Consider the following 24,184-nt stretch of genomic DNA (forward strand, 5'->3'; position numbering starts at 1 on the left):
TCTGCCCTGTTGCTTTATTTGAATTCATCTGTGAGATCGGTTTATTGATCTCATGAGTAGAGGGCAACAGGTCTAGGTCATCCTGCTGAGGGATGTATAGTTGATCCTGCTGAGGATCAACTGTGGATGGCCTATTGAGTTGATTGGAAAAGTATTTAGCCCAGCAGTTTCTCAGGCCTTCCTGGTCTTTGATCAGGCTCGACCCATCTGATGACAGCAAGGAGGAGCATCCTGATTTAGAAGGACCATAAATTGACTTTATGGCACTGAAAAACTCTCTGATGTCATGCATGTCTGCATTCCACCTGCTCAGCTTTTCTCTACCACCACTGGTCCTTCATTTTTAGCAGTACCGCCTAAACTTTGGACTGCAAATGTTTAAACGTCTTTCTTTGAGATAGATGATGAGTCATTTTGCCAGTCTGCATAGGCTTTGATTTTGGCCCTAAAAATTTGTAAAGTGCATCTAGGAGAGATTCTAAACCTTCGAATATACAGCTAAATAACATTTCAATTCTATCTTCAAATTTGTCAACGTCACATCAGTAGTGAGCTAGGTATCAAATAACGATCAAACAGAATACAAAGAAAGAGATTGAAAGTCTTGTTTCATGGTACTAAGATAACAACCTGCATTTCTCAATATCAATAAGACAAAAGAGATGTTCATTTACATTAGGAGAGGGGACAGAGCCCACACCTTTAATGATGGTGAAGCAAAAGAGTAGACAACTTTAAGATCTTAAGAATAAATATCTCAGGTTTTTGTTTAATTTGGGTATGATGCACACCTCCTCGTCATTTCTTTTTATTTAGATAACAGGCCTTTTTGGTCCTTCTCTATACTTTCTGGTCCATGAGCCCCATCACTGAAATACACTAATTTAACCAATCAACCTACCAACCCCATATATTTCCAGAGCACCCTGAGGAAACCCATGGGGAGAACGTAGGAGCTCCTTATAAACAGCAGGAGTAAAGCACAAAAGTCTTCAGACACTGTGATTGAAGTACAAATGAAATTCTAGAGAAATAGCATATTCTATATAGCAAAGATAAAGATACATAACCAATGCTTTGGGCTTGAGTCCTTTATCAAAATGTGGACAGGCACCTGATTAAGTTGGTGACGGGAAGGGGCCTCAACATTTTAATTATTTTTTGCAGAAGAATGTGAAGGACTTTAAAATCTTTCTGATGGGGAATAGAGGGGGAGGAGCAAGAGGTATTAGGTGGATAAGGCAGTAAAGGCAGACTAGTAAATGGAGGGGGAAGGAAGGCTTGTTAGTTATGTATCTTTATCTTTGCTATGTAAGTTACACTGTGTGACCTGCTGAGTTCCTCCACTGTTTTGATTTCCATTATTAACATTGCTGGATTTGATCTGGGTTGCTGTAATAACTTTGTGCTAATTGCTACACTATCCATCACACTCTTCATGGATGGCCAGTATTTATACACCTCTATCCCCCATCAGAAAAGTCTTAAAGCCCCTCACTTCCTTCGGCAAAAAATGAGTCAGCCATTTCCCCTCCACTGACATTCATTGCCTGCAAGACTTGCTTCACACTGGGCAACCTTTGACTCCTCTCACTTCCTATATATCAAAGAATTTTCCATGATCACTTGCATGGGCCCCAATTATGCTTGCCCTTTCATTGTCTATCTCGGACAGTCCTATTTCCAAGCTTACCTGTACCAACATCTTTCTCTGTTACTTCAATCACTTCAAGTTTCTTGCACCCCTGCAAAATGAATCAATTTTATCATCTTTACTACTATCTTTTACCTGCTCTCAAACTGATTTTAAACATTTATGACAATTCTCTATACTTTCTGGAATGTTATGTCTCCATCTCAGATATTCACAGACATTTACATTCAAGCCACTAGACTATACTTCTTCCCATCCTGTCTCCTGATGCTGTCCCTATCTCCCATTGTCTCTGTCCCCACTGCATCCTCTATCAGGATGAGGCTTTCCATTGCAGAACATCTAAAATGTCCTTCTTTTCCAGGGAACACAATTTCCCTTCTACAACAGCTGATAGAACACTCTACCATAATTCCTCAATTTCTTAGAGTTGTACACTCACCATCCAGCCCACCAGATAGAACAGAGATGGAATTCCCCTATTCCTCAAATTTTACCTATCTCACCTTTGTATCCAGTGCATCATTTTCTTCATCATTTCTGCCAACTGCAACAAAATTCCACCACCAGTCATATCTTCTCTTTCCTATGACTTTCTGTCTTCTGCTGGGACCACTCCTTCCATGAGTCTGTTGTCCTTTCATCCATCCCTCTACACCTCCTTCAACCTTGGCAAGTTCTCTTTTTTTTTAACCCTTCCCTGGTTCAAAAATCCCCAACCAGCTTCTCCTCTTACCTTACCCACCCTCACCTCCTTAGATTGCCTTTCTCCCCTCTCCACAATCAGTCCTGATGAAAGGAAAGTAATCCCCATGCTTTGAGACCTTGGTCTCAGTAAAACCTCTCTACAATTGGACCCATGACATTCTATCCCACAGGTCTCAATCAGCAAGGAATGGTATAAGGGTTAAAATGCAGATTCTGCAAGATATCTGTGCAGATATTATTTATATTCTTTGAGTATCTCATAGAAATCTATTCTTAGCCAAGGTCTCTCTCTGCGTGTTTAAGAAAAACCATCAGATTTGGTTTTTCCTCTGTTCTGCTAAAATGGAGTGACTTGAAATGGTCTGAAAACATTTCTTAATGGTTTAAGTATTATTTAAGCATGATTTAATCATTTAATCATAGTTTTACTACCATATAACAAAGTTGTAATAATGTAGTAACCTATATGAGGTTTAATAAACCTTGGAAAACTCAACTAAACTTTGGTACAGTTCTTTTTTGAATGAGTTATAAACAATAATGACATTCCAGTCTCTTCTAGGTGATTATATAGGAAGATAGTTGGACATTTGTCAATAAAAGAGGAACTATTGACTCAATGAAAGTCAGAATTTAAGAAAATAGAAAGTTGGAAATTTCACTTTGAATTAGGACTGGATTGATTGGGCTCTGTTTAGAGCAGAGCAAAGAAAGACACACAAATATCAACAAAGAAGAAGTGGTAAGCCTTATTAAAGGATTCTTCTCTGTATTTATTGGAAATTAGAACATATTTTGGAGAAACTGTCTCTTATCCTTTGAGGTTTAGGTTTTGGAGTTATAGTTGTGCATATTTTATGTCTGGTTGCGATGAATGGCTGGATGGATGGCAATGAATGGCTGGATGGATGGCAATGAATGGCTGGATGGATGGCAATGAATGGCTGGATGGATGGCAATGAATGGTTGGATGGATGGCAATGAATGGCTGGATGGATAATATGGCAGTCAATGAAATGAAGAAAACAGAAATTATAGGTGAATTGCAAAGGTGGCAATTAGATATAAATGGAAACAAAACATATTTTCAAGCAAGACTGAATGAGGAAATAGGAAAGAAGAAGGTGCTGGGGGATACAGATCCCACAGAATTACTGCAAGGAACATTAATACAAACTAAGATCAGGCACAAAGAAATGGATGAAGCTGAGCCACAAGATGGGAGTGAGGAGGATGGGCAAATCAAAATGGGGATAGAGTCAGATATTAAGGCAACATCTGACTTACAGGATGAAATAAGACCTAAGGAGAGTTTGTCGAATGCTGTAAGCAGGAGAGTTAAGAGGAGTTCTAGATCATGTTCCATTGTTTCAAGTACTGCATCTTACTCTTGTAAAGATTTAGGCTGATATGGCAGCTCTTTTTTTTATTTTTTTTATTTTTCACACTATAAACCATATTGACCAAGATACATACAGACATTTTTTCTCTTGAATATATACAGTGTCATTTTCTCCCCCTTTTCCCCCCTCCCTTCCCTCCCTCCCTCACCCCACTTCCCATTTATTTGAAGTTCAATCTATAAGATATATTAAACCCGTTAAACAATGTTGTCACTTAATAAAAATAAACAAGAAATTTTACTGAGTCAGTTCATTTCGTTGTCTTTTCCTTTTGTCATTTTAGGTGGTGGAAGTTCATGGAAGGATTTCTCTATTGTATTTCATGTATGGCTCCCATATTTGTTCGAATATTATGATGTTATTTCTTAAATTATATGTTATTTTTTCTAATGGAATACATTTATTTATTTCTATATACTATTGTTGTATTCTCAAGTTGTCTTCTGATTTCCAGGTTGACATAATACATTTTTTTGCTACAGCTAGGGCTATCATAACAAATCTTTTTTGTGCTCCATCCAAATCGAGTCTAAATTCTTTATTTCTTATATTACTTAGGATGAAGATCTCCTCCCCTCCTGGAAGTAATCAACCAGATTGATATGGCAGCTCTTGAAGCAAAAATAAATTCCTTCAAAATTAATTCAACTTAGAAGAGAAGAAGAGGCAATTAAAGATGCAAAAGAAGCAGCAATTGCTTCAAGATAGATATACTTTTGAAGAGCAGGAGGAGCAGTTAAAGAGGAAAAAGGAGCAGCAATTGCTTCTAGATAGATACGCCTTTGAAGAGTGGGAGGAGCAGATAAGGAGGCAACAGGAGCTACTGGACCTAGACACAGAAATCGCTGTTAATTAGGCCAGGTCAAAAACACTAGAAGGCTCAGTGGTATCTAGTACTTGAATTAAATTATATGAAGTGTCATGTTTTGAGGAAGGAAGGACAACAGAAAAAAAGTGTTTAATACCAAGGCTGAGCCTGTGCCATCGTCAAAAGACGTGTATGGTCCTGAACTAGACAGGTAAAGGCACAATGGTGCCAGATCTCCAACCCCAACGATTGGACAGAGATGTTAGGCAAAACAGAGTACCAACCACTCCTAGCAGGAAATAGAAATATCAGTGAAAAAAGTAAAGTATGCCCAGGTACAAGAAGACATGATGAAATGGCTGTATTGTTAATTCAGTTACAGACTCTCTCTTCTCTGCCCAAGAGAAATATTCCAGTTTTTGAAGTGACCCACTGAATTTCAAGCATTTATGAAAAGATTTCAATACCACTATTGAAATTAAATGTCAAAGTTTGTATTATTTGCAGCAGTTCATGAGTGGACAACCACGAGATCTTGTAAAGAATTTCCAATATATTTCTTCTTTGGCTTGGCTTCACGGACGAAGATTTATAAAGGGGTCTGCTGCAGGCTCTTCCAATATATAGCTCCTAATGAATGATTCAAACAGGCTGAGTCATTACTAAAGAAGTATTTTGACCACAAGTATAAACTTTCTGGACAGAAAGCTCTTTCATAGTCATTAAAAAGATTGGGTGACACATAGGGTTTACAAGCTTATGCCCTCTTTCTAAGAGGATGTTGCAAAGTTGCGATGGAAATCGGCTTCCTTCAAGAGCTTGACAAACTTAATAATATGGTAATCATGTCAATAAATTAACCTTTCAGATGGGAAAAATCAAATTGTTCAAAACCAAAAAAAAAGTGATGAAATGAATCCTTTTAAGGATTTAGTGGAGTTCATTGAAGGGCAAGTGGAAGTTGTCACACATTCAATGTATGGAATTATCAAAGATACTTGTTGCGACTATCTTCCTTTATAGTTGCTTAAAGAGACTTAGAATGTTGTTGTTTATGATTCATACCAAAGTTGAATTGAGTTTTCCAAGGTTTATTCAACCTTATATTGGTTATGACATTATTACAACTTTGTTTTACAATTAAATGATGCTTAAAAAGATATTTAAAATGATACTTAAAATGATCAGTAAAAGTCTTTAGTCTATTTCAAATTCCTCCATCTTCACATGACAAAGGAAACATATCTCACTGTATTGGATATGAGATTTTATCAATTTCAGTAATTCTATTAGTCGTGCAAGTTCAAAACCTTGTGGTTTTATTATTAATGTATTTGAGCACAGAAGTGCTCTCAGTTCAAAATATGGAGTCTGTTCGTTTCATCTGCAACTCTTTTTTCAGCATTGTGTCCATTCTGCTCACCATGGTAGCAGCCATCAACTCCACCGTGGGATAGTGACTGGTTTCAATGGAGCCACTCTGGCCTTTCCCATTGCAAATCCACAATGTACCTGATGCTTGTTATCATGCAGTAACAGATAACTAACAGTTCCGAAACCATCTTCAAATGCATCAGCAGGATGATGCGATTGGGCAGATGTTACTGTCCCGAAATTTGTGGGTTTGAAGCATCTGTCAATCTTGAAGTCTTCCAGCACATGAAGACCTTGTATCCAACAAGTTCATTTATCTCATCATCACAACTGATCTTTTTCCTATACAAATCTTGCAGGATCTTCTTGGTAGTCAGGACAACTGGTGCCAATATTCCTACAGGATCATATATCAAACTGACTGTTGATAGAATACTCCTTCTTATGTGAGGTCAGTCCTTCAAAAGGATCTTGAACTTAAAGACATCACACTGAACACACCATTGCACACCTAACACCCTCTCAACAGGAAGCCTGTCATCTTCTAAGTCAAATTCTTCACTTCTTTCCCCCTCTCTTTTTCAGGTATGGCAATTAATACCTGGTGACTGTCACTTGTACACTTAGTCAGTAGAAAACCTCCTTTGACACAGATCATCTTTAACTCATGATTAAGAGCTATTGCTTCTTTGACTAGCTGCAGAAGTGAGACAATCATCCATATAAAGGTTATTCCTGATGGTGCTTATAGCTTGACAGCTAAATTGTTCCATATTGTCCTTAGCACACTAAGGGCAAAATTTGCACAACTTGGTGATAACGTCACTCCAAATAAATGCGCTGTCATTTTGTATTCTATCATGTTCTGACTGTAGTCTTCTTCAGGCCACCAGAAGAATCGTAACAAGTCACCGTCTTCCTTCGGTACTTTCACCTAATGGAACATCGCTTCAATGTCTGCAGTAATGACAACAGGTTCTTTACAGAATCTAGTTAAGACGCCTATCAGTGTACTGGTAAAATCTGGATCTTGTAAGAGATGAAAATTTAGTGAAACCACCCCCCTCCCCCCCAAAGGTTGCTCCACAATCAAACATCACACAAAGTTTTTTTCCTGTGGATGCAAAACTCCATGGTGTGTTAAGTACCATTTTTTGCCTTCACTAGGCTCCAAGATATTATCTGGTAGTTTTTCTGCATGACCTTTCATATCATATCAGATACACATTTGGTGTAGTCTGAATGAAAATAAAAAAAAACTTTTTCTTGAATCTTCTCTTCAGATTCACTATTCATTGCTTGATAACACTTCTGTTATCAGGCATTCATACTTCCCTTTTCTTTAAAGATGATCCAAAGCAATAATGATCATTAACTAGCTTGGCAGGTTTTGACTCCAATTCCAAAAACTGCTAATCTTCCTTTAAAGTTTCTTGGTCATCCCTGATGCACTCAGGAAAGTCATTCTGGAATTGCTGCTCCCAGAGCTTATCAAGTTTAACAATAGATATCTTGTTGACACTAACAGCCAACTGATTTTGAACCTCTGTTCTTTCTCCTAATAGTCTATTAATCCTCCCAAGCATAGTTTTGATCATGAAAGGTCCATTTCCTACACTCTTTATCATATCTAGTGGTTCCAGAGCCTTTGGTACATCTGAATCTCTCAGCCATTCATTCTCAGAGTTGATTTAACACAAACAAACATTTTTCAATTGCGTCCCCAGTTCAATGTCGTTTTGATGCAGGATGTTTTGTTAATGCACAGACATAGTCTTCTGAGTGCATGTGCCTGGAAGTTTACAAAAATCGTTACTATCTAGTCCATCGATCTCTAGCCAAATCAATATTGGTTTCAATATGTTTAACTTGACATATAGTTCTCAATAGATATTTTGTTCTTCTTCCTTGAAGATTAAGCTTATTCATTAGCCTCACAGTGCAAAATGATGCAGTGCTACCTGAGTCAAGAAATCCATAAGTATGCGCTATTGCACTTCTGTTCTTGGCCTTGACATGCACAGGTATTTTAAAAAGAGTGCAGTTTTTTTTTCACTGGGCCCGATAAGACCATCTGTCAATACCAAGGCTTGAACACTGTTTCCATCTGCTTCTTTTCTTGTTGTTTGTTCCTTTTCTGTGTTTTTCTTTTCCTGGAAGAAATGTAGCACTTTGGGATGTTTTCAACTATATATGATGCAGCTGAGTCGTTTTTTTGCAGTTTTTGCAGATGTGTCCTTTACTCAGACAACCAAAATATACTCAATTTTCCTTCAAAAACTGATTTTCTCACTATGCATTTTCTTTTCCATCTATGCACTCTTTTCCAAATCATGCTTATTATTACAGACAAACATTTCTTCACAATGGCCAAACATTCCTTTTCCTTAGTTTCTTTATCTGCCACTGTCAGAGAGGTGACCAAATGCCCTTTTTGAAACATTTTGGTTGAGGATATGATTTGGACTTTTCAACTTCTTTACTTAATACAGACTTTTTCATTAATACTCTTAGGCATTTTATTGTTAGACATGTTCAAGTGAAGAATCTGCAATCTGACAATGGTACTAATTTTGTGGGAGCTTGTAATGGAAAATTCTAACCTGTTTTTTTTTAATTTGCTGCTCTTGGTTTTGCAAGGCTGAGAACCTGCTTGTGTTTTAGAATCAGCAGACATAAGCTAAATTCCACCCAGGGGCCAGAGATGCTGTTATCTGAAGAAAGGACATCTGTGTACCAGAACATTTAATCTTCCTGCTTGTTTTGATCACAGACTGTCAGAGGCCTAGCCTTGATGCATAATAAACCATTGTATTCAAAGTGATAAGCTGAAAATTATGTTACTAGTTAGAAACCTAGTATGCTAGCTTGCTTGCTTATCTTTCTTGCTGTGCTGGGAATAGGTGCTTGGATAAGCAGTTTTTGGGTAATATAAGCCACGGTCCCGCTGCTGAAAAGAGAGAGACTGTCCGAGAGGTGGCAACATCTCTCAGCAAGAAGAAGAACTTCTAGGGTCCAGCCAACGTCCCGGTCAGGGGAGGTGAAGAAACTGCTACCGGCGCCCTGACAACCTACTACAAGTGTGCAGTCTTTGCCTCGCATCGGCAGTTGGGACCAGTCCAAGCGTTGATAAATATAGTTGGGAAGGGCTTGCATATTGTAGTGTGAAATCAGCTTTTGAATTTGTAATAAACATTTGTATAATCTGAACTGCTCTCAGTGTGTGTGTCTATTTTCTTTCGGTAGCTCAAACACTGTGACCAATCTAAAATGAACAAAATGAGAGGTATAAGTTTACCTAAGACAGAGCTCAGCACAAGTTAGGAGAAACAATCCTAAATTGGAATCAGACTCGAATTCATAATAAACTAGTTCAGTAAGAATTTAGTTGGATCTTCATTCCCCCTTCTGGCTCAACCCATGGAAGTGTATAGGAAAGATGGATTAGATCAGTGCAAAAGGTTCATAATTTAATCCTAAATGGACAAAATCTTAATTAGGTGTGTCTTCAAGCAGTTCTATGCGAAGTTGAAGCTCTCCTCAACAGTCGCCCAATCACTAAAACTTCATCAGATCTAAATTTTGTTTCTTGCCCCTCAAGTCAGCATTACCATTCACTGTGATCATGGCTGACCATCCACAATCAGTATCCATTCCTGCCTTCTCCCCATATCCCTTGACTCCGCTATCTTTTAGAGCTCTATCTAACTCATTCTTGAAAACATCTAGAAAATTAGCTTCCATTGCCTTCTGAGGCAGAGCATTGCACAGATTCACAACTTTCTGGGTGAAAAAGTTTTTCCTCAACTCTAAAATTCTAAATGGCCTACCCCTTATTCTTAAACTGTGGTCTCTGGTCCTTAACTCCCCCAACATCAAGAACATGTTTCCTGCCTCCAGCATGTCCAATCCCTTAATAATAATATTATGTTTCAATCAGATCCCCTCTCATCCTTCTAAATTCCAGTGTAAACAAGATCAGTCACTCCAATCTTTCAACATATGACAGTTCCGCCACCCCAAAAATTAACCTCGTGAACCTAAGATGAACTTCCTCAGTAGCAAGAATGTCCTTCTTCAAATACTCCAGGTGTGGTCTCACCAGGGCCCTGTGCAACTGCAGAGGGACCTCTTTACTTCTATACTCAACTCACCTTGTTGTGAAGGCCAACATGCCTTTAGCTTTCTTTACTGCCTGCTGAACCTGCATGCTTACTTTCAGTGATTGATGAACAAGGACACCTAGATCTCCTTGAACTCTGCTTTTCCTATCTTGACACATTCAGATACTAATCTGCTTTTCTGTTCTTGCCATCAAAGTGGATAACCTCACATTTATCAACATGAAACTGCATCTACCATGCATCTGCCCATTCATCCAACCTGTCCAAGTATCATAACATCCTCCTCACATTTCACACTGCCACCCAACTTTGTGTCATCTGCAAATTTGCTAATATTATTTTTAATCCCTTCATCTAAATCATTAATGTATATTGTAAATAGCTGTGGTCCCAGCACCGTGCCTTGCGGTACCCCACTAGTCACTGCCTGCCATTCTGAAAGGAACCTGCTAATCCCTACTCGTTTCTTGTCTGCCAACCAATTTTCTACCCCCAAGGCCATGTGCTCTAATTTTGCTTATTAATCTCCTATGTGGGACCTTAACAAAGCCTTTCTGAAAGCAAACCCCCTCCCCAACATATAAAGAATGCGCACCTCTTTCTTCTCCATTCTGTCCACCCAGTCACTCTCAACTTATTAAAAGGGGGAAGCCAAATACAACATGGCAGCCACCAAGGCCAGCTCTCATGAGAGGTTGGCCACCCCTGCCATAGGTACTACTTTCTGTAGATATTACCTGGGATGAGGGGAATGGGTGACACCATAAGTTACCACAGTGGGTGACACCAACCCTAATGATGTTATAATTTTTGGGTGGTCGTGACCATGATTTATAGATGTCGTGGCTTCCAACCTGTTTTCTGCTTGAGGGGTCTACAGAGGGTCTTTAGGAGAGTTCCTACTTATTGTGATGAATACAGATTGTTTGGATTTACCAGCTTCAATTTCCAAGTCCCACAATATCTTACTACCTCAAACTACTAAACAATTTACTCAATGCACCATGACTTTCTAGAACACAAACACCTAAATGAATAATTCTTTATGTTCCAGAAACTTCAATAAAATAATATACTTTCCCTTTAGCCCTTCTGTCCTGTTGTCTTACAGTTTCAATCTTAAACAATTGTAGTACTGTATTGCTATAATATTACTATTGTATGTTTGTCATTTTAATGGCATGTAGGCTGAGAAATCTCCTATTACATCTACCTCTTTAACATAAACCAGTTAGATTAAATAGCACGATGCTTAAGGGCACTGAAGGGCTTCTAGTTGGAAATCAAGGTAAATGAATTTTGATTGTCTATAAGAGCCTATATTCATCAGACCTTATCCTTTTAATCTGTCAAAATGTTCCATTCCATTGAAGAATATAGCATAAATTGGAAAACATCAGAATATCCTTACCATGAAGATGTGTTGAATCTATGATTTACTGCTTTATCTATCCCTGGACTAAGGTTGGAACTAAATATATAGGGACCTTTTTTCCATGGTAGCAAATCATCTGATACAAATTTGAAGTGGGCATTGATCAGTCAAAAACATCTCTGTCACATGATTGTTTTTTTTTTTTGCAGATATTAATTCAATTGGGACATATGAAAAGGGAATCAAGTATTTCTAATACATTAAGTCAAGATAAAAAAAAAAACCCATCAATTAACATAAATTAGTTTTTTTTAAATTTAGGTTAATTTTGAAATAAGCATGACTTCCTTGAATATTCTTTCACAATATTTTGTGGTGGAATAGATACAAAATATTGTCAAAGTTCAAAATGTAGCTCAAATAAGAACCTCAACTCTTGTACCTTTAGTTTTCCTGTCTGAATTACAGAACAAAATCAAAAAGGAATTGTGTGGTTTAATAATACTGATAAGCAAGGCATGAAGGATCAATGGAAAGCTTCATTTTCTCTAGATCTGTTCATTTTCCCCAACTGTTCTGCTGTTGCTTAGAGCTGTCAGTTTGGATCTACTTTTCAATACACTTCAAAGATTGAACCAATGAACTGTTTGTCAGAGTACTCTGAGAGGGTACCTTTTCCACTTTCCATTGATGGCTAATTGCATTTTCATTGTATAAACTAAATTAACTGTGAATTTTTTTTAGAATAAGTAAAGCACTTTCTTTAACATCTTTACATCCTCTCAAAGCATTTTAAAATTTATTAAAGCACATGGTGAATTTGTCTTTTGGGATAATCCAGCAGAGTCATGGCATCATACAGCATGGAAAATGCCTTCTATCCAACTTTTCCATGCTGACTAAGTTGATTTTCTGGGTTAGTACCATTTGTCCATGTCCTTCAAAGCCCTTCCTATTCACACATTTGTCCAAATACCTTTTGAAATTTGTAATTGTACTCACACTGCAGTTTCCTTTGATAGTTTGTCCCAAATACTGACATAATGTGAGTGGAAAAAAAGTTGCCCCGCAGGTCCCTTTTAAATCTTTTATCTCTCACCTTAAACTTAATGCTTTCTAGTTTGAGGATCATCTACCCTGGAATAAAAGACTCAGAATATTCACTATCAATGAAAGTCCTTCCTTGGTTTGACATACCCAAGTGCAGCTTCGCACATTTGTCAGAGATAAATTCCTAACTGATCTAGATCCTGCTTTACAATTAGGTATTCTTCCTCATTAAATCATTACTTTTGGTGTCATCTGCAAATTTACAATTCTTGGTAAATACATTGCCATCTAAATTGTTAAGATGAAAAACAAACAACAGTGGAATCAGCTCCCATCCCTGTGACACATGCTGGTCACAGTCCTCCAATCAGAAAAGAAATCCTCCACTCCTGTCTTCTGACTCTTTGCACTTAGCCAGTTTTGAACTCAGTAGGACCTTTTCAATGCTACATGTATCCAGTCAGAAAATGAGTTGCAGCTCCTTGTACTGATATTGTATTTTATTGGACCGGTATATTTATATCTAATAGAGCCCTTTGTTGTCCCAGTATCTTTGTTTATTTTGGGATGAGGTAGGGAGATATAATCAATAAGTTCAAAGACCGTTCACCATTGCAAGTTTATTCCAGAGTTAGAGCTATGCCACAGCTGAAATTGCTGGCTCCCTGCTCCATTTTCTCACCCTTGCCTGAAAAACTTTGATATCCGTACCTGATAAAAAATGTAACCTAAATGTTCATAACAATTTCTTCTAATCTTACACCTGCATCTGTGAGAGCAAAGTTTGTATTTCCAAGACACTGCTTGTGACTTTACTCAGACAATACACCATTATTATTCAGCATTTCATGTTGCTGTGTCGACAATGATGTTGTTGCATTAATACATCAGTATTGACAAATAATTTTATTGTCATACAAATTATATTATGTGCATATGAACCAAAAATTCTTACTGCAACTGAATAGGTACTTTGTAAAAAGAAACAACCACAATAGTGTACACTAAATTAGAAAGTACAAAGGTAGATAGATAATAAATAGTCACCATTACCTTAGTGCAAGAGAATGAAAGTTATATCATAATGAGGCAGAGAGGTCTTTTTGTGGTGTCGGGGCAGTATATGTTTAGTAATGTAGTGATTAGCACATTGCTATTACAGTGCCAGCGATCGGGACCGGGGTTCGAATCCCATGCTGTTTGTAAGGAATTTGTAGGTTCTCCCCATGTCTGCATGGGTTTTCTGCAGGAGCTCCAGTTTCCTCCCACTGCTCAAAATGTATTGGGGGTGTAGGTTAATTGGATGACCTGAGCTGATGGGCTGAAATGGCCTGCTACTGTGCTGTATGACTAAATAAAATTGAGGGGGGGGGGAAGCCTGATAGCCAATGGAAAGAAACTGCTCATGAACTGAGAGGTGCAGGATGGCTTCTGCACCTTCATCCTGAAGGTAGCAGTGAGAAGAGATAGTGACCAGGATGAATGGAGTCCTTTATGAGGTTGGCTGCTCTCTTGAGGCAGTGCTTCACATAGATGTTTTCAATGGTTGACAGGTTGAAGGCAATAATCACCCAATTGATACTGTTGTTTTAGCCCAGTTGATTACTAAATAAAATTCTAAGAATGTAACCATCTCTGGTCCAGCCATTGAAAACCCTTGGAAAAAGAAGGCGATGTGTACTACCAATAAGTTCTTAGCCCTGGGATAAAGGAAACCTTCACATCTTCAAACAATTATCAATTAATCACAGCAATTTCATTAATTAACTCAATTAATCTGCTGTGGTAGACTTGTAGTTCTCCTGTCTATATCCAACTCTCTTTGCAAGGTGAAAACTCATTTAGAAAAAGAGATCAGAAATCTATGTACACCAATTGAATCGCCATGGAACACAGACTGGCATATTCAACTTGAATGGAAATCTATTTTGGGGAAATCCAATTTTGCCTCGGTGCTATTGGTTTCCTATCTTTTCAATATCTTAGTTTCCCTGAGAATGCAGTTTAATACGGAGCAGTAACTAGCTGATTGAAACATGGCCACCAAATATTGAAGTTTTCAAGAGCCTTGCATCCATTCATTTTAAGTGGGAAACAAAGAGCAGTTTAAAAGTGACTGTGACTAGTCATCAATGGCTCGGATCACTTCATCTTACATGGATATCCCAATGTCATCAATTTACTTTTCATGAATAAATTTAGGAAGATTTCTGACTGTAGGAGATTATTGAAAAAGAACTGGGAAATATTTTCCAGGACTGAAAAATGAATTTAATTTAAAACTCAAATCTAAGCCGGGCTGTTCAGGATTTTTTTGCAGAGATTCAATTTTGCTCATAGCATGACTGGATGAGAATCTACCCATGTTGTTTAGGAAAATTAATGAAGCTCACAGGAAAAATTAAAAATAAATCTCATCTATTCTCCGACCCTAGTCACTAAAAAGAAGATTGGGATTATTTACTTATATTTTAGGATAAATTATCACAGGACAACACAGATAAAGGAATATTCTATTAATATAAAATAGTGGCATGTGAATCATCCAAGTTTTTATTGTAGCATGTGAGACTTGCAATTTTTCCCCAAAATATGATAAATTAAAAATTACCGTTCCAGTGACATGGATTCCTTCATTGACTCATTTTTTTCAGAAAATAAGTATGGCTCAAAATCTATCCCTTGTCAGTAACACTAAACCTCTTTTATGCTGGTTACTGAACAATCTTCTTCAAGTCTGAAATTTGTTTTGACACACTTCATTGAAATCAAGCCTTGGAAGTGGTGTAGGCACACAGCTGCAGCACTAGAGCAAATGTAATATTATCAACCGGGGATAAATTTGGAAGTACGACTCCGTAACAACTTTCGAGTTTGATGTGCATCATCACCACAATGTATACAACATTGCTGAAATGATCATGTCTACCTTTTCTGCCTTCACACTTGATTTTTGCAATGTTGTTCAATGTTCCATTCTAAATAACCAAAGTTCTGCTCCTCATTCATCCATGATGTGTGCACGCATTCACTCATATTATATCTTAATCTGATGTCTCCATGACTTTTAAACCACTCCTTCTTCAGTTGCCTTCCAATATCTATTCTCTACTAGCTATTAAAGCCTGTGACATCTATGCTTTGATACATCTGGTCTCATATGATCCTTGATTTTTATCACTCCACCATTAACTGCTATGCATTCAGCTGTCACGATAATAATTTTAGGAATCCCCTCCATAAATCTCTTTGATCTCTAAATTTTTAACTTCCTCAAAACCTTTCTTTTTCTACCAGGCTCTGAAATACATCTAATAACCTTATTCTTGACTCTGTTTCAAATTTTATTTAATAATATTCCTATGATGCACTGTGAGGTATTTCAATACGTTAAATGTGATATTCTGCTATCCTAACCTTACAGTAAAATTTAATAAGTTATAATTAACACCTAATAGTGTGAATACACCTGGGATTGTCTGATGTTGGAAGCAAAGCAGGCACAGGCCTGGTCAGTACTTGGAGGGGAGACGGCCTAGGAACACCAGGTGCTGTAGGTTTCTGTGAGGGGCGCTGGACAAAGTGACAACTCTCCATCTGGCTTACGATAGACAAAAGTTAAAGAATTTCATGGATGTTACATTCTAAAAGTAGTATTACATGGCAATAATGGAACTTTTATCTTTACGTGTTGGAAGGTCTTTTGGTGACTGTGACTGCTGTCATTTGATGTGCACACACAAAAAACACACACAAAAAACCGCTCTGGAGCCAATTATAGAGTTCCCTCTCTCCACTCATAAAATAGTTGGTGCATGCTTTTTATGGGTAATTTTGTTTCTGTGCCTGGAAATTCATTTTACCTGTGGATGATCATTAAGATTTTTTTTAAAAATCTCAAATGAAAGCCCACTTTTGTAATCTGGCTCCAGATTTCTCAAAGAGGAAGATTCGATTTGCCCAAAAATGTCACCAACGACTTTTCAGCAATGATTTTTTTTAAACACTGAAGATGGATATCAATCCAAAGGAAATTTTTGGTGAAATAAACATTCTTAATGTAATCTTAATGATCTCCAAATATCCATTAATTCATGCAATCCTGGCCTTGTATCATTTAGGCAACAGATCAAGACACTTTTTTTAACACTCAGATCTTTCCTAAGCTCTAACAATAATTATTCTAATAATCACACAGGCTATTCACAAATGGATGCTCAAAGTTTTAATGAAAAGAAAGTTAAATATTTAAGTTTTAATGCTTGTTTGTGCTAGTATAGTGAGATGGGAAAATACATTTCTTTAGACCTATTTTCATTTGAGATTTGTGAATGTCAAATCCATGTCTTTCACTTCTGAGCTCACAGATCATGCTTAGATTAATTTTATCTATGCCACACTACATTTTAAAGATCTGGATTATATCTGTTGCTAATCATTTTGTCAAATTTAAGAGGATTTAAAAAGAGGCTGAACTTTTAATGAGGGCTACAAATAGATAGATAGATAGATAGATAGATAGATAGATAGATAGATAGATAGATAGATAGATAGATAGATAGATAGATAGATAGATAGACAGACAGATAGACAGATAGATAGGTAGGGCTTCTGATTTATACAGAATCTCAAAAACATAAATGAATGCTGGGAATTATTGGAATTAAGTGGGTGCTTTCTATTATCTGCAACTTGCATCTTATTATTTGCAATTTGTATCTATGAATGGGCAATATAATTCCATTCAGCTTCTCTAAAATGTAGTACAGAGAGACTTGAATTGCTATTTTTCAATTTTGATTAAAGGAGTTTACAACAAAATTTAATCATGAGGCAATATTCAAAGTAATATCTAGTTTACAAATGTGCAATAATTTAATTGCAAAAAGGAAACATTGAAAACTCCTGCAGATGAGATGGTGACATTTTCTGCCATACTGGGACAAGTTTAGAGTGAGGTGGTTTACTGGGTTTCCAGGGTAATGTCATAACATATCAGAAGAATGCAGAATAAATTGCAGTATCTTGACACAAAATGATGACAAATCTGAGTTCCTCTAGTAGATGGTTTTCTACTCTAGATTCCAGCAGGTGCAGTTTCTTATGTCTTGAGAATGAAACTAATTTGGAATAGATGCGACCAAGGTGAGGAGAACCCGATACATGGTGAACCCACACAACACGGCAGAATCAGATCATATACTTGGTCAGGTACTGAAGAACTGCGCACACCAACTGATGGAGGACTTTATGGACATCTTCAACACCTTACTACAATCGTCCATCATTCCCGCAGATTTCAAGACTGCCACCATCATCCCAGTACCCAAGAAGGCAGCAACAACAGGACTCTATGACTATCACCCTGTGGCACTGACCTCCACCATTATGAAATGCTTTGAGCATCTGGTGATGGAACACATCAAAGCACACCTCCCAGAGATGCTGAATCCATTTCAATGAATCTATAAAAGAAACCTGTCCACAGACGATGCTATAGTCTTATTGCTTCACTCCATCCTAGCCGACCTGGAGAACAACATCTCAGACACGAGGCTGCTATTCATTGACTTCAGCTCCTCCCTGTAATTGGATCTTGGAGTTCCTAACAGAAAGACTATAATTTGTCCAAGACAGTAGTGGAATATCGAGCACCATCACACTCAGCACTGGTGCACCTCAAGGCTGTATGATCAGCTTGCGCTTGTTCATGCTACTGACCCAAGACTGCAACACCAGATCTCGATCCAACAGTGTCATCAAATTTGCAGATGACACAATAGTAGTTGGTCTCATCAGCAACAATGATGAGTTGCACTAAAGAGAAGAGTTGGAAAATCTTGTGAAATGGTACAAGAGTATAACTACCTGAGTCTCAATGTGTTTAAGACAAAGGAAGTAGATGATCATGGACTTCAAAAGGATCAGGAATGACCACCCTCCACTACACATCAATAACTCTGTAGTAGAGAGAGTGGACAGCACCAGGTTGCTTGAACTTCACTTAACTAGTATTATGGATATTCAACATCTCCTCACTTGTCAGAAAGGTGCAACACTTACTGCACTCCCTAAGAAAACTGAAACGGACAAGGCTACCAGGCACCATTATGCCAACCTTCCATAGGAGCTCTATTGAGAGTGTCCTGGCCAGCTGCATCACAGAGTGGTATAGTTGCTGCAAAGAAATGGATCGGACCATAAGAGTGCCAGAGAGGATCACTGGAGTCTTCCACCCCCCCCACCCCCCACCCCCAATAATTTGATCTTCTGGGATTGTTGTCTGAAGATGGCGTGCAAAATCATTGAGGACCCCTTCCATCCTGCACACAGCATCTTTCAGCTGCTCTCATCAGGGAAGAGATACAAGAGGATCAGAGCCAGCATCATTAGGCTGAGGAACAGCTTCTTCCAATTGGCAGTGAGAATGTTGAATGACCAAATGAATTACTCAAACTAACCATCCAAGTCTCTCATTAGTACAAAACAATATTTATTTATTTATTTATTGTTGTGGATAAACTACTTATCCTGCATATGTAATATTTGTCTGCGTGTGTGTTACATCTGGTTGTGTGTCTGCATGTTTTGCACCAAGGACCAGAAAACACTGTTTCATCCAGTTGTACTTGTACAATCAGATGTAAATAAATTTGAATTCATATCGTATTGGGTTTAATGTATGTTGGGAAATAAACTGAGGTTAACATTCTTGAATATTGAAATCAAGACAAAAATTTCAATCATCCTTAATGGTAGAATACAAATTATTCAGACATTGGTTGGTGCTTGGTTTGTGAAGCACACTTTATGACGTACTCCAGTAGAGTCAATAATTTGGAGTAATGCACATAAAGTAAGGCAATGTCTTTGATTCATTGATTATTCAGGAATCTGATGGCAGTGGGGAAGAAGATGTCCTTGTGTGGCTGAGTGCTCATCTTTAGGCTCCTGTACCTTTTTCTCGATTGTAGCAGAGTGAAGAGGGCATGGCCTGGGTGGTGGGGGTATTTGAGGATAGAAGTTTTTTTAAGACACCGCCTCATGTTGATGACCTTGATGGAGTGCAGATCTGCTGTCTGTGATGTTGCAGGCCGAGTTAACAACCACTTTGGAGTTCATTCTTGTCCTGAGAACTGGTGCCGCCATACCAGGCAGTGATGCAAACAGAGAGAATGCTCTCCATGGTACACCTGTAGAAGTTTTCGACAGTTTCAGTGACATATCGAATCTCCTCTGACACCTTACATAGTTTAGCCACTGGCAAACCTTCTTTATGATTGCATAAACATGCAGGCTCCAGGACAGATCCTCGGAGATGTTGACACCCAGGAATTTGAAGTTTTTGATCCTCTCCACCATTAAGCCAATTATGAGGACTGGGTCGTGTTCCCCTGACTTCATCCTGAATCATCTCTGGTTTTGTTGGCATTGAAAGCAAGGTTGATATCGTTACACCATTTAATAAGCTGATCTATCTCCCTCCTGTACGTTTCCTCATTGCCATTTGTGATTCTGCAGACAACTGTAGTGTCATTGACAAACTTGTAGATAGCATTGGAATTGTGTCTGGCCAAACAGTCATGGGTGTATAATGAATAGACTTGGGCATACCATTTTAATTGTATTATTCCTATTCTCCTTATGCTGTGTATATAATGAAATGTTAATAAAAAGATTGAAAAAGAATGAGTGGGCTAAGTATTCATCCTTGGGGTGCACCTGCGATGAAATCAGTGCGAAGGAGATATTGTTTCTAATTTGTACTGACTGTGTTCTTCCAATGAGAAAGTCGAGAATCCAGTTGCACAATCACAGATAAATTTAAATAACACATAAGAGACAAATAATGGAGAACGTCAAACAATGCTAAACAATTCTACATATGGACCCTGACTTATGAATGGTTTCAGTTTCAGGACTTGCATCATTAGTAGAAATTATCGTAAGTTGGGGTCTATCTGTACAGGCAGTACTTTGACTTGTCCCTGCCAGGAGGCTGATGTCCCCGCTGCTACCGGGACCCCGAGATGGCCCCAGGTAATTAGAGGCAACAGGCTTCACCTTACAACCTAGGTTGTGATTTGTAACCCATGTGCAGATTTCCGTCCCTCTCTCTCTCCCTCTTCAATCTCTCTCCATCCCCAGTGACTGCAATCTGCACATGCATCCAAATCATTTTTTTTTAATAGAACAGTGTTGCGTTCATCAAAGTACTGAAATGATAATGCTTAGGCAGGTGGCAGTGATGGGAAGTTTCCTCCATGCGCTGATTAGATGGAAGCATTTCCTTTGGAGAAGGAAAAGCAACCACACTGACACAAGGAGACTCCGATTTACCTTTATTCAATGATCATCATAACTTCAGAATATCACAAGTCAGGGTCTATCTATATATAGACATTCACATCGGACCCAGGTTAGACTCCGATATCAGTGCCTTCCTACACTCTTCATGCTCACACATGGATAGGGACTTACACGCACATTCCCAGTTCCCTATTCCAACGGGGTTGTTGCTCTCTGCAAGCTCTGATCTATTTCAGTACTATGGCTCAGCACACCTTACCTGCGACACTTCCAGTAATGTTCACAGTAGTAACCTGACATGGAGCAATGTCTGGGGCTTGGGCCATGAGGCAGAGTGAAAAAATGTGCTATGCATTGATGCTATATACACTTCTAATCTAGGCGCTCAGCCAATAATGACTCTAGGTAATTTAAATGAATCAACGGCAAGGTGTGAATTAATGGATGGCTAGAGTCCAACCTTGATTAACAGGTGATGTGACTTCCAAATAAATTTCATACAGGGAGGACACGTGACCATCTGCAATCTACAATATTCCAGACAGGCAGGGAGGCCATGTGTTTCTCCACAATCCACATGTAACAACCTGACCCAGCATTACCTACATGTATTTCTCTTTGATTCTGTACAGGTGCTTTGTTCCTTTGAAACTTATTTTTTAAACTTTAAACATTACTCCCTCTTTCACGGCATGTTGAGTTCAATGTGACTCATGCTGTTTTGCACTTGGAACCTGGTGCAGTGATCAGTCCTGTCCTCAGCTCTCTGCCAGTTGCCAAAGTCTGCACAAATCCCTCTTTATTTTATCAGACAGAAGAAATCACTTCTTCATTCTGTTTCCCAATGTAATTCATGAACTGTTGAATATTCAACTATAAGCACAATAAAAATGCCTCGATGGAAAATAATCTAAATTTATTTGCTGTATATGTTTTACCATAACAACAATTTTGCAGATGATTATATTCATAGACAGATGAGGACAGAATCGCACACACCAAAGCTATCTTGTTAATTCTGTTGCCTTGTAAATTTTTGATCACAACCAACACTGCAGGAATGCAATGATTTTTGTGGCTTTCAGGATTTCCTCACATGGAGCCTATGTGGAAAGTTTAGTACAGGTGGTATGTTGGGACAGAATGTTGTGTCAATATATTTAGTCTATGCTGATTAACCATACTTATTGAAGGTTTGGCTTCAAGAAAAATCCCCAGCAAACAGAACTGGGATAATACTGCTTATATTGGCAAGAACTCTGAGGAAAATTCCATGCTTTTCCTTGAAGTAGTGCCAATGAAGATATTAAGTTCTTTTCAGTATGTAAATAGGATGTAAATTTTCCAGTCAGCAGCAAACTATTCACATTCACAGTTGGTGTACACGTTAAGAATGATTTGTCTAATTTGCATCAGCCAGCTTGAACTTACAGGACAAGGTCATTCAGATTCGTACCAGTAATATTTCCCAATTACCATTGGCCCAGAAGCATAAATTAGGCAACTCTTGGATTTTTTAGACCATTAGAACATCCAAGAAATAATCACAAACTAAATTGAAGGTTGATTCGGCCACACTGCTAGTTTAGCTGGTTGTAAACCTATCATTTTCCCCTGCAACCGCTGCAACCGTGTCTGCCTGTCCCGCATCGGACTTGTCAGCCACAAACGAGCCTGCAGCTGACGTGGACATTTACCCCTCCATAAATCTTCGTCTGCGAAGCCAAGCCAAAGAAACCTATCAAACACCAGAAATGACAACGCCGGCCACATTCTTTGGTGACTCAATTCCAGCCCACAATAAATACTTCCTGCTTTAATGGAAATGGGCCAATAATAGAAGTACCCAGATGAGGGTTAATATTGTAATTTGCTATCAAGTAGTAGTTAAATATTGAAATATATTTATGGGGCTCTATTTCAACAGCCACTGTTGTGGAATCTTGTGGATTCACGTTTGTAAATCTTGCATGGTGGCTAAATGACATAAGGCTTCAGAAATATATTAATAGACTAGTCTAGTGGACAAATAAAGAGAGTGACATGTTTGAATAGTGGAAACAAGGCAGGAAAAGATTCATTAAGTTGAAAGTTGTAAGTTGTAAGTCTAAGGAAGAGAGATATTTTATAGTATGCACCTATGTTAAGTAGACACAGTGTTGAAGAAGCCACAAATTAGTTTGAATGCACATCTTTAACAGTTGAGATATAGGGTCACACAAAAACTATTACTAAACACTCATTAAAACACCATTGTAATTCTAGTCATCACTTCATCGGAATAATAGATAGCACAAAGGAGAATCACGATTTAAGTTATTTTCATTCCTGCTAAGTCGATATGAATATGTCGAGGAAGCAGACATTTAACACAGTTGTTGCAAGGATGTGATAGGAGATAGGATTGGAAATTCTTGAATGTGCAGGGGACATCAGGGCTGTATGTGATGTCAAGTATGTAGTCTGATTTGAAATTTGAACTTCGACTCTTCAATGGACAAAACTTGTTCACATTCCTGAAAAGACACACTCTTCCAAACACTGTTGTGGTGGGAAAAGAAGGAGGAAGAGGGGGAGGGGAGGAGGAGGAGGAAGATGAGGAGGAGGAAGAGGAGGAGGAGGTGGAGAATGCAGCAAAGAGTTCTTTTGCAACACTGATTTTGTGACAGAGTCAGGGATGCATTCTACTGACACCTCCAGACAACCTGCTTCCTTTGGTACAGTATAGTTAGACATCAATCCCCTAACCTACCAATTCAAAACTCACTTACGATGCCTTTCATTTACTGGAGTCTTGGATAATCTTTAAGTTCCTCCACCTCACTGCCCAGCTACAGTCTAAATTTTTCTTCTTGACAATTAAACAGCATTGTGCTGTGTCTATGAGCCAGGAGTAAATTTCATGAATTTCAGGATCTCCAGACCATCAATACTTTCAAGTTTCCTGGTTAGTAAAATATATTTGTCGTGAAACATGAAAGTCTGAAGATGCTGTGATTGCAATAAAAACACAGAAATGCTGGAGGAACTTATCTCACATCTTCCATAGAAGGTAAAGATATATTACTGATGTAGGTGTGATACCCTGTCATTTGAGGTCTATGACTATGTACTCACCCAGACTCATTTTCACAGCCATGTGTCATTTCTGGCTACTTGCCTCCACCACCATCTGGTGCCATGTGGACTTCTGCTCCAGTTCCAGGCCTCCCAGTCAGCTCTGTATTCATAAAGCCAAATCTCCCCATCCCCCTATCAATTCTCACTCTTGCTTTCTCCTGGCCTCTTCTCCACATCCAATTATCAGCTTTTGTCTGTTTGTCTGTATAGATGATACTTTTCTTATTCTAATATATCCTAATTTTAAAGTATCATCTT

The sequence above is a fragment of the Narcine bancroftii genome, chromosome 3 (genome assembly GCF_036971445.1).
Source record: "Narcine bancroftii isolate sNarBan1 chromosome 3, sNarBan1.hap1, whole genome shotgun sequence".
NCBI lineage: Eukaryota > Metazoa > Chordata > Chondrichthyes > Torpediniformes > Narcinidae > Narcine > Narcine bancroftii.